The following is a 12,026-nucleotide window of genomic DNA, read 5'->3' as shown; positions in this document are numbered from 1 at the left end:
CCTTTCTCCTTCTTCTTCTTGGCCTCCATCTGCGGCTGTGATGTTGGCACTTTTAGATTGGTTTAGAGAAGAAGCTCACTGTCTAACGTAGATGATATGTATGGGAAAGTAATGGCAAATATTGTACACATAGTTGTTTTTAGTATAAAAAGATAACACCGCCCCACGGGAGGCAGAGTGCCTTAGACTGTCTGGCTGTGCGGACCTCGAAAGACAGGAGAAAGAATTTTATAGATAAGATACAATAAACAACCTGGAGACCGAGAAATGAAGAGCTCTGACTCCTTCTTCAACCGCCGGGCTGGGAAAAGAGACTTTCTAACATATCTCGGGGTCACTCTGACCAGCTAGAGACCCCGAGAGCACGACTCCATAAGACGAGATATTGGAGACTGGGTCCAAAACATAAATATTATTTTTGGCAGTGTCTTCTTGGCCAAGAAATCCTTCAAAGCTCTTGTAACTACAAGTCTTGCGGGCCTTGTGAGCCATGCAGTGCAGATGTGAGCCAAACTCACCTTTCCTGTCTATGTAGAAGAGAAGAAAAAGCAATGGCATCATCTAAAAAACTCGGAGGTCTGCTCTCTAGCTCGTTCCAAACTCCCTCAAATCCCCCAAAGTGGCATTTAGCTACAAAGAGATGACAAGGACTCTTAGTGCTGGCTCTTTGACTCCACAGCAGCTGCTTTAGAATCTTTCACTTAACCCTGTGTAGTCATGTGCCAGAAATGGATCATTTGAAGAAACTTTCCCAACTGACTTGCATGGAGGTTTGTTTGAAGGGTATTTGAGGAGAAAGGCTCCCAGCAGAGGCCTGGGCTTTGGCCTAGCTGTGTCCCCTGCTGATTGTGAAGTGTGCCATCAGCTGCAGGGCTTTCTGGGCTAAAAATATCATCAAGTCACTTGGACTTGCTCTTTTAGGCCTCTAAGAGCTGGACCCAATTTCGGGCACATTTGGAGACCTCATCTGTGGGTGGATGGACCACCTAGGATTTTCCCAATTGCTGGGAATGGTTCTCCGGGTCCCTGGTGTAAAACGGGACTCCCCAGCAACTGCGCATCTGCAAGATGATAAACAATTGTCTTGGTTTGAAGAGAGAGGTGCCTGCTAAGGAAGGCAGAAGCCTTCTCTGAAATGGAAAATGTAAATGTCCTCCCTTCAAATGATTCTCATTTAGTAATTCAAATGCTCTCAGGGAAAGATATGGGGATAGGACTGTGCCCGCAGAGCCGGGCAGCGTTTGCTGGTGGTCTGAGCCCTTCCTAAAGATCCTGTGCGGGCTGTCTTAGACACCTGGGGGGGCCAGGCATTCCTTCCAGCCTGGGCCACTTTGGCTGGGCTGGGGGCGGCCCCAGGGCAGAAGGCAGTGTGTGCAAGGGCCCTGGGTGGCACGCTGCAGCACGGTCTCGGTGCCATGGAACGGAACCCGGTGACCAAGGGCCCTTTGTGACACGTGGGAAATAGAAGCTTGCCCAGCTGCTGGGAACGCACAACAGGGCAGAACGGGACAGAGCGGCGCCGTGAGGAGCCCCCACACAGCACACTCGGTCCTGTCTGACCCGGAGCCTTTCCAAGGCGTTATTCCTGCAGCTGAGCTCGAGGCCAGACCACAGGACTTGGTGACCTGTGGCCTTCCCAAGGCTTCTCTTCTGCAGGTGCCCTCACAAATCCAGTCATTTTCATGGAGCAGAGACCCCTGAAAGCGCCCAAGGTGGCCTGGGGGGAAGAGGAGGAAGAAAGCCCTGGAGCTGCCCGCGCACATGAAACCAAAGCGGTGGTGCCGTCTGAGCTGCCGCAGGAAGGTGAGTGGCAGAGCTGGGCCACAGGGTTGGTGCCTGCAGCCAACTTGGCACCATTCCATCTCATCCCATTTTATCCCATCCCAGTTTCTCCCGTCCCATACCCAAGGACAGGACAGAAGAGGGGCCGGGCAGACACTCCGCAGGGGCCATGCTCCATCCCCTGGGGCGTCCCGGGGCTGTCCCTGCCTGGGGAGCGCAGGGCTGGGCCGTGTTCTCCGGCCTCTCCCGCAGCCCCTCAGCTCTGGCTGCGCTCGCTCTTTTCCAGGTGCAGCCCTGCAGCGCACACAGGAGCAGGACCCCACCCGTGGCCTCTTCCGCAGCACAGCCCAGGTACCTGCAGCCATCCCCACCTGGGCTGGGCCTGCTGGCACCGTGCTTGGAGCATTCCCTGCAACATCCCTGGCTTCTTGCCCTTCTCCTACAGCTGGTTTGCAAATTCATCAAGAAAATTCGGGCGGAAGAGACCAGCACCATGGGTCCTGGGCTCAGAGCATATTCGCACATCTTCAAAACCAAGACCAGTGCTGCCCTGCTGGATATGCTCGTAGAGGAGGGCTTCTCCAGTCCAAAGCAAGTAAGCAGCCTGTGGCAAGGGTTTCATGCTCCCAGGAAATTGCTTGGTCTCCCAAGCCACGCCTGCTGGTCACTGGAACTCTTTGAGGCCATGGCAGTGTGGTGGGAAGGGAGGCACTTCTGTGGGGAAGCTGGTGACATTGCTCCCTCTGGCAGCTTTCCAAGTCTTCCCGTGCCTTCTCCAGGTTCCTGCCCTGGTCAGGTACATCCACCAGTGGCTCCTGGCCAATCAGCTTGCTGAGCACAGGCTGAACAGGACCCTGCTGGATCTCACCGAAGCACAGCCTGCTGACGTAGTCATGACGCTCCTGCGTGTGGCCCCGTCCTGTGACAGGTATGGGGCCAAAATGCCCAGAGGGCTCAGGGCTCGCCAGCCCATCAGCCTGTACAGCCTGGCCCAGGTGTGTGACCAACAGAGAGTTCCAGGGCCTTCTGGCTGCTCCCTTGGCCAGCCCCGGCACGTCAGCCCCCAAGCCTGCTGCCGTGCTTCCTCGCTGCCCCTCAGGGGCCTGTCCCCAGTGGCCTGGGCTGCCTGGGTGCTGCTGGCGAGTGGCAATGGGCACAGGCAGAGCTGGCAGCCAGCTCAGGTCCCCACTGCTGCCCAGGCCACGGTGCTGTGTATGAGACAGAGCTCTAACCCCACAGAGCTGCTTTGACCATGTGGAAGAGCATCATGTGCTCGCCCAGGACTGCAGAGCCAGCGCTGCTGATACTCCTGGATGTGCTGGGCAGCTGGCCAGAGCACAGCATGTGCACCTCGGATGGGGACAAAACGGGTGTCTTTGTCCTGGCTGTGAGTTTCTGTAACTGGCCTTTGCTGGCCCCAAGGCTGCCTCTCCAGCAGCTCTCCGTCCTCCTTCCCCCACTGCATCTCCCTGCCTTAGGCACCGGGTGGAAACCCGGCCCAGGGGCAGCTTCAGGCCCACCAGGCCCCGTGCTCCCCCTGCGTCTGTCTGAGCCTCTCCCTGCCCTGCTCGGGCCCTGCCACACGGACACCTCGGCACTGAGCCCTGTCTCGGGGGGCTTTGTCTTTTGCAGGCAACTGTGGTTATGTGGAAGATCCTCCAGATGCCCTGCGTCCCACATATGGTGACGGTGTATTTGCCCCGCCTCTTTCTACATCTGCTCTCCCAAGCGTTTTCCAGCACTCTGGATACGCCAGAGGAGGTCGATGCATTCTGGAAGGGATGCCAGGAGGAATACGGCCTTGCCACCAGCCCCAACAGGTGCTCCATCCCAATCCTCCTTTCCGTGCTACGTCCCTGGGCAGGAGCCAGTGTTCCCAGCGTGACCTGGGCTTTGCTGTGCACGCAGGTTTGCAGTGCACACCCTGAAGTCTCTGCTCTGCCGAATGCAGCATGAGGATGTGGTGGTGGCAATGGAGCGCAGGTGTGCCTGGGACACGCTGCTGTGCGCTGACACCCACCACTATGCCGTGGCTCTGCTGGCCAGGTGAGACCCCCTTCTCCCCACTGCTGCCTCTGACATTTGTGCTCTGTGCCCAGGGAGTTCCACACAGTCCCCGAGGTCGTGGCCCAGAAGGCCTTGTCACCGAGGGATGGCCAAGCAGACTGGGAAAGGCTGGGAGAGGAGGGCGCCCACCAGGAGCTGCCTCCCAAATAGCCCAGGGCCCCTTGCAGGATGCTGGGGAAAGACCAGACCTCTGTGTGTCAGTCCTGGCAAAGGTTTGTCCCCCTGGCCCACAGTCTTGGTTCCTTTTCCTCCTGCCAGGGAGATGTGCTGTGTCTCCATCCCTTTGTGTTCCCGGATCGCTCGCTACCTGCTCCGGCTGCTCAGCACACAGGAGCCACGCTGGGAGCTGCCCGCCATGGCGTTCCTTGCAGAGGTGAGCCTGACGGCCAGCGCTGCCTGGCTGAGCTGCCTCCCAGCTCTCTGCCCTCTCGGAGCCGCAGCTGCCTGGCACGGGGCCCGCGCCCTGTGCTGCTGCCTGGGCCCGGCCCCGTGCGTCTCCGGGCTCCTGCCGGCCGGGTCCCTGTCACTGCCCTGTACCTTTCAGGTCCTCGAGTTCCTGGACTTGAGTGAACGTGGTGCTAACAGAGTCCTGCAAATTTTGTCAAGGCAGCTGCAGAGCGAGTGCAGGGAGAGGCGTCGCCTGGCGCTCAGGGCCCTTCTTGAGCTCATTGAGGAGCCCTCAATGGTGAGAAGGGGGCAGTGGCTGAGGCTGAGCTGGGGAATGTGGTCGCTTGGGCTTGGCTGGGCTTTGGGTGCTGGGGCAGCTGCTCCCACCCCTCCTGCCTCCCAGTTCAGCTGCCCCAGGGCTCCAGGACAGGCCTTTGGCCTCTGGGCCCTGCGGCAGCAGGATGGCGTTTCTCAAACTTGTGTTCTGCACAGACCAAAAAAATGTGGAGCCTGACTGAAAGTCTTGTGGACTTCCTGTGGGATGCAGATGGAGAGATAGTTTTCATGACAGTCATGCTACTCAGCTTTATCATCTTGGACAAAGACATGCTGATGCCCGGCCCCATCACACTGCAGCTGCTTGAGGCGCTCCTGCCACTCTTTGACCACGTAAGGCTCACTGCTCCCAGCCACGGCCACTGGGTGCCGCCCGGACACTTTGTGCCCTGTGGATTTGCAGGCCTGCGCCAAGCTGAGCCCCATGCAGCCGCAATGCTGAGGTCTTTTTTTCTTCCTTCCATACAGAACAATTGGCAGGTGCAGCTGCTCTCCATACTGCTCTTCCGAACACTGGTGACTCTTTCAGAAGGGGAAAAGGAAAAAAAGGCCCTGAAGACACCCCTGCACCAGAGCCTGCTGCCCCTCTTCTTTCACTGCCACAATGAGAAGCAGCTTGTGGCACAGGTGAGGGCTCGTGGGTTGCTGCTGTCCCCCTGGCAGGGGGCTCGTCTGCCTCCTGCCCTGGTACCTGCCGGGCTGCAGCCTCCTCCAGGCCTTGGCACAGGGGACGCGGGCCTTGCACCCTGGGCTGTGGGGCCATCTCTCCATCTCTGCGTTTCTGCTCTTCTCCAGGCTTCTCAGGAAACTCTGCTTTGTGTGGCCGAGTTCCTGAAGAGGAGGAATCTTGAGAGACTGGTGAAGAGGCAGAATCTGTGGAAGTTCAGCGAGTGCCTGGTAAGGAGGGCCTGCAAGCCCCAGCCTCAGCCCGGAGAAGCCCCCTGAGCGCGGTGCTCAGTGTGTGGGGCTGGCAGCTGTGCCCCTGCCCGGTGCTGCACCCAGAAGCCGTGAAGGCTCTGCTCCAGGCTCCCTTGGGCCCGAACCGGGGGCCGATGGAGCCCCGGCCCGGAGGGGCTGCGGGGCTGCGGGCCGGCACCGCGGCTCCCCGGCAGCAGCCGGCCCTCTGCCTCTCCCCTCGGGAGCCCGGCGCCAGCGGCTGCTGGCCGCGCCTCAGGGCTGTGCGGGCAGGGGAGGCCAGGGCGGGGCGCAGGCAGCGCCTGGCCCAGGGGCTGAGCCCGCGCCAACCCTTCCCTCCTGCCGCTCTCTGCAGCTGGCAGAGGACAGGAGCCGAGCGGTCGAGCACCTGCGCCGGGTCCTGCCCTACCTGCAGAGCCCACAGGAGCCTCTGCGAGCGGCGGCCGTCAGGTTCGCGGGTGAGTCCCGAGCCCGGGCTCCCTCCCCGGCCCGGCCGGCGCAGCTCGGCCCCGGCCCCGCCTGCTGCCCCAGCAGTGCCAGCGGGGCCCGGCGCCGTGGAGCCCCGCCTGGCCCGGGCATTGCTGCCGCCGCCCTCTGGCAGCCGTGCCCTGGGGCGGCAGCGTGCGGCAAGGGCCGGGCTGAGCCCTGCCGGGCCAGCAGCCTGTGTGGCCACAGCGCCGGCAGCGCCGCTGGCAGGGAGCTGTGCCGCTGGGGCCGTGACAGGCTCTGTGTTCACAGGCATGGCCGCGCGGCACCTGAGGGGGAAGAAGGAAGAGCTCTGGCTCATCTGCCACGGTGAGTGAGGGCAGCGGGCTGGCAGCGGGGGCTGCCGGGGGAGCTGCAAGCCCTGGCCCAGCTGCAGAGGGCTCTGCTCCCTGTGCGGACGAGGGGCGGCGTGGGGAGAGCACACAGAGATTTCAGGGCCACCTGGGCGATTCCTGGCCAGCAGCTTTGGGCTGGTCCCGTTGGTCCCTGCTCCCTCCTGGCCATGGCTAGAGCCGGCTGCGATGGCCCTGGCAGGGGGCTCTCCTCGGCTCCCCGCAGATCCGCGATCTGACCATGGCTCTGTTCCCTTCTCTTTCAGCCCTGGAACACCTGACAGAGGACATCAGCAGTGCCGTGTCAGATCTGGCACTTGAAACATTGTATGTCATCCAGGCACTGCAGAGTGAGCGATATTCCGTCTTCCAGAGGCTGCAAGATCAGCTCTGCAGGGCATGGAGGACACGGCCTCGTCTGTCGGGGCTCGGCTGGCTGCGCTGCTGGAGCTCTGCAGAGAGCTGATCCCAGAGGCTCTGTCTGCTGAGGCCACCTGAGCCAGCGGGAATTTTCCATTTCTGAAAGATTGTTCTGTTTCTTTTCTTCTATTTGTTTTTTCTTTAGTGTATAAATATAGAGTATGTTATAATACACAGACTCCCAGGAGCTTTCTTTTGCTGCCCAGGGTCCGCAGGGCATTGGGGAAGAGGGGGAGAAGGGTGCCATGGCTCAGCAAGCTGCCCAGGCGTGCAGTGTTGCAGGGAAAATGGCCAGAAGCCCCTTGGCCTGTGGTGGTTCTGCTGAAGCCTTTGTGCTGGTGACAGAGCGGGTGGGCAGGGGCCGGGGCTGCGGGGATCCCTGTGAGAGCAGTGCCTGGAGATGGCCACAAGCCCTGTGCCGGGCAGAAAGCGCATCCGTGTCCTCCTGCCCGTGTGCTGCTGGCTGCCTTGCTGAGGGCTCCCAGGTGCCTCTGAATAGGGCTGCTCTGGAGCTGCTGTGGGGCTGCGGCGCTGCTGCCGGGCAGCTTGGCCGGGCTGGGGCAGCCCCTGAGGGGCTGGGGCGCTGGCAAGCCCTAAGCAATGGGCTGTCAGAGGCCACAAGCAGCCCCCTGCCAGCCGTCTTGTTCCTACCAGAGTTGACTTGCAAGAGGGATCCCGGGCACTCTGGAACTAACAGCATCAGTGTTGTTGGAAATCCAAATGCAGGGAAATCTCAGACCTTTGGTCTTGTCAGCAAAGCTTTGAATTAAACACAGGATTTGAAGGGAGACCTTGGAAAGGGCTCCCAAAGCTAGGTGCTAGAAGCGAGAATGTGGATTTCTAGTTTATTATAGCAGAGACACGGGGAGGAACGTTGAAGTGGAGGAAAGTTTAGAGTTTTAGAGTTCAAGATCTAGAAAAAATCAAATCAGTTACAGTGGTAAACAAGAAGTTTAGGATGCAGTGCTGTAAGTTTGTGTGTCATAGCATGATTGGCTAAGGAGGCTTACACTGTAGCAGGATGTGGGAACCCAGGAAATTCCTCTGGCTGCCCTGCAGGACTCGAGACCCTGTCAGAGGGCTCAGAGGCCTTGGCACAGAGCCCAAGACCCGTGTGCCTTTGATTTAGCCCTTGGAAAAAACAATTCCCAACCTTGTAGGAAGAATGACAAGCCACAAAGGTTTAAGCAGAATGACAGTGAATTTATCACCGAGTGGAAAAATAGATTTTGGGGCGTTTTAGAATGGGGCTTCAGGGGGGAAGATGAGGAATCTGGGCATGTCCAGCCTTTCTCCTTCTTCTTCTTGGCCTCCATCTGCGGCTGTGATGTTGGCACTTTTAGATTGGTTTAGAGAAGAAGCTCACTGTCTAACGTAGATGATATGTATGGGAAAGTAATGGCAAATATTGTACACATAGTTGTTTTTAGTATAAAAAGATAACACCGCCCCACGGGAGGCAGAGTGCCTTAGACTGTCTGGCTGTGCGGACCTCGAAAGACAGGAGAAAGAATTTTATAGATAAGATACAATAAACAACCTGGAGACCGAGAAATGAAGAGCTCTGACTCCTTCTTCAACCGCCGGGCTGGGAAAAGAGACTTTCTAACATATCTCGGGGTCACTCTGACCAGCTAGAGACCCCGAGAGCACGACTCCATAAGACGAGATATTGGAGACTGGGTCCAAAACATAAATATTATTTTTGGCAGTGTCTTCTTGGCCAAGAAATCCTTCAAAGCTCTTGTAACTACAAGTCTTGCGGGCCTTGTGAGCCATGCAGTGCAGATGTGAGCCAAACTCACCTTTCCTGTCTATGTAGAAGAGAAGAAAAAGCAATGGCATCATCTAAAAAACTCGGAGGTCTGCTCTCTAGCTCGTTCCAAACTCCCTCAAATCCCCCAAAGTGGCATTTAGCTACAAAGAGATGACAAGGACTCTTAGTGCTGGCTCTTTGACTCCACAGCAGCTGCTTTAGAATCTTTCACTTAACCCTGTGTAGTCATGTGCCAGAAATGGATCATTTGAAGAAACTTTCCCAACTGACTTGCATGGAGGTTTGTTTGAAGGGTATTTGAGGAGAAAGGCTCCCAGCAGAGGCCTGGGCTTTGGCCTAGCTGTGTCCCCTGCTGATTGTGAAGTGTGCCATCAGCTGCAGGGCTTTCTGGGCTAAAAATATCATCAAGTCACTTGGACTTGCTCTTTTAGGCCTCTAAGAGCTGGACCCAATTTCGGGCACATTTGGAGACCTCATCTGTGGGTGGATGGACCACCTAGGATTTTTCCAATTGCTGGGAATGGTTCTCCGGGTCCCTGGTGTAAAACGGGACTCCCCAGCAACTGCGCATCTGCAAGATGATAAACAATTGTCTTGGTTTGAAGAGAGAGGTGCCTGCTAAGGAAGGCAGAAGCCTTCTCTGAAATGGAAAATGTAAATGTCCTCCCTTCAAATGATTCTCATTTAGTAATTCAAATGCTCTCAGGGAAAGATATGGGGATAGGACTGTGCCCGCAGAGCCGGGCAGCGTTTGCTGGTGGTCTGAGCCCTTCCTAAAGATCCTGTGCGGGCTGTCTTAGACACCTGGGGGGGCCAGGCATTCCTTCCAGCCTGGGCCACTTTGGCTGGGCTGGGGGCGGCCCCAGGGCAGAAGGCAGTGTGTGCAAGGGCCCTGGGTGGCACGCTGCAGCACGGTCTCGGTGCCATGGAACGGAACCCGGTGACCAAGGGCCCTTTGTGACACGTGGGAAATAGAAGCTTGCCCAGCTGCTGGGAACGCACAACAGGGCAGAACGGGACAGAGCGGCGCCGTGAGGAGCCCCCACACAGCACACTCGGTCCTGTCTGACCCGGAGCCTTTCCAAGGCGTTATTCCTGCAGCTGAGCTCGAGGCCAGACCACAGGACTTGGTGACCTGTGGCCTTCCCAAGGCTTCTCTTCTGCAGGTGCCCTCACAAATCCAGTCATTTTCATGGAGCAGAGACCCCTGAAAGCGCCCAAGGTGGCCTGGGGGGAAGAGGAGGAAGAAAGCCCTGGAGCTGCCCGCGCACATGAAACCAAAGCGGTGGTGCCGTCTGAGCTGCCGCAGGAAGGTGAGTGGCAGAGCTGGGCCACAGGGTTGGTGCCTGCAGCCAACTTGGCACCATTCCATCTCATCCCATTTTATCCCATCCCAGTTTCTCCCGTCCCATACCCAAGGACAGGACAGAAGAGGGGCCGGGCAGACACTCCGCAGGGGCCATGCTCCATCCCCTGGGGCGTCCCGGGGCTGTCCCTGCCTGGGGAGCGCAGGGCTGGGCCGTGTTCTCCGGCCTCTCCCGCAGCCCCTCAGCTCTGGCTGCGCTCGCTCTTTTCCAGGTGCAGCCCTGCAGCGCACACAGGAGCAGGACCCCACCCGTGGCCTCTTCCGCAGCACAGCCCAGGTACCTGCAGCCATCCCCACCTGGGCTGGGCCTGCTGGCACCGTGCTTGGAGCATTCCCTGCAACATCCCTGGCTTCTTGCCCTTCTCCTACAGCTGGTTTGCAAATTCATCAAGAAAATTCGGGCGGAAGAGACCAGCACCATGGGTCCTGGGCTCAGAGCATATTCGCACATCTTCAAAACCAAGACCAGTGCTGCCCTGCTGGATATGCTCGTAGAGGAGGGCTTCTCCAGTCCAAAGCAAGTAAGCAGCCTGTGGCAAGGGTTTCATGCTCCCAGGAAATTGCTTGGTCTCCCAAGCCACGCCTGCTGGTCACTGGAACTCTTTGAGGCCATGGCAGTGTGGTGGGAAGGGAGGCACTTCTGTGGGGAAGCTGGTGACATTGCTCCCTCTGGCAGCTTTCCAAGTCTTCCCGTGCCTTCTCCAGGTTCCTGCCCTGGTCAGGTACATCCACCAGTGGCTCCTGGCCAATCAGCTTGCTGAGCACAGGCTGAACAGGACCCTGCTGGATCTCACCGAAGCACAGCCTGCTGACGTAGTCATGACGCTCCTGCGTGTGGCCCCGTCCTGTGACAGGTATGGGGCCAAAATGCCCAGAGGGCTCAGGGCTCGCCAGCCCATCAGCCTGTACAGCCTGGCCCAGGTGTGTGACCAACAGAGAGTTCCAGGGCCTTCTGGCTGCTCCCTTGGCCAGCCCCGGCACGTCAGCCCCCAAGCCTGCTGCCGTGCTTCCTCGCTGCCCCTCAGGGGCCTGTCCCCAGTGGCCTGGGCTGCCTGGGTGCTGCTGGCGAGTGGCAATGGGCACAGGCAGAGCTGGCAGCCAGCTCAGGTCCCCACTGCTGCCCAGGCCACGGTGCTGTGTATGAGACAGAGCTCTAACCCCACAGAGCTGCTTTGACCATGTGGAAGAGCATCATGTGCTCGCCCAGGACTGCAGAGCCAGCGCTGCTGATACTCCTGGATGTGCTGGGCAGCTGGCCAGAGCACAGCATGTGCACCTCGGATGGGGACAAAACGGGTGTCTTTGTCCTGGCTGTGAGTTTCTGTAACTGGCCTTTGCTGGCCCCAAGGCTGCCTCTCCAGCAGCTCTCCGTCCTCCTTCCCCCACTGCATCTCCCTGCCTTAGGCACCGGGTGGAAACCCGGCCCAGGGGCAGCTTCAGGCCCACCAGGCCCCGTGCTCCCCCTGCGTCTGTCTGAGCCTCTCCCTGCCCTGCTCGGGCCCTGCCACACGGACACCTCGGCACTGAGCCCTGTCTCGGGGGGCTTTGTCTTTTGCAGGCAACTGTGGTTATGTGGAAGATCCTCCAGATGCCCTGCGTCCCACATATGGTGACGGTGTATTTGCCCCGCCTCTTTCTACATCTGCTCTCCCAAGCGTTTTCCAGCACTCTGGATACGCCAGAGGAGGTCGATGCATTCTGGAAGGGATGCCAGGAGGAATACGGCCTTGCCACCAGCCCCAACAGGTGCTCCATCCCAATCCTCCTTTCCGTGCTACGTCCCTGGGCAGGAGCCAGTGTTCCCAGCGTGACCTGGGCTTTGCTGTGCACGCAGGTTTGCAGTGCACACCCTGAAGTCTCTGCTCTGCCGAATGCAGCATGAGGATGTGGTGGTGGCAATGGAGCGCAGGTGTGCCTGGGACACGCTGCTGTGCGCTGACACCCACCACTATGCCGTGGCTCTGCTGGCCAGGTGAGACCCCCTTCTCCCCACTGCTGCCTCTGACATTTGTGCTCTGTGCCCAGGGAGCTCCACACAGTCCCCGAGGTCGTGGCCCAGAAGGCCTTGTCACCGAGGGATGGCCAAGCAGACTGGGAAAGGCTGGGAGAGGAGGGCGCCCACCAGGAGCTGCCTCCCAAATAGCCCAGGGCCCCTTGC

The sequence above is a fragment of the Melozone crissalis genome, unplaced genomic scaffold (genome assembly GCF_028551555.1).
Source record: "Melozone crissalis strain CALT ecotype California unplaced genomic scaffold, PUWL_Pcris_2 ptg000192l_1, whole genome shotgun sequence".
Taxonomy (NCBI): domain Eukaryota; kingdom Metazoa; phylum Chordata; class Aves; order Passeriformes; family Passerellidae; genus Melozone; species Melozone crissalis.
The sequence above is the reverse complement of the archived record's forward strand: the minus strand, read 5'-3'. Positions refer to the sequence as shown.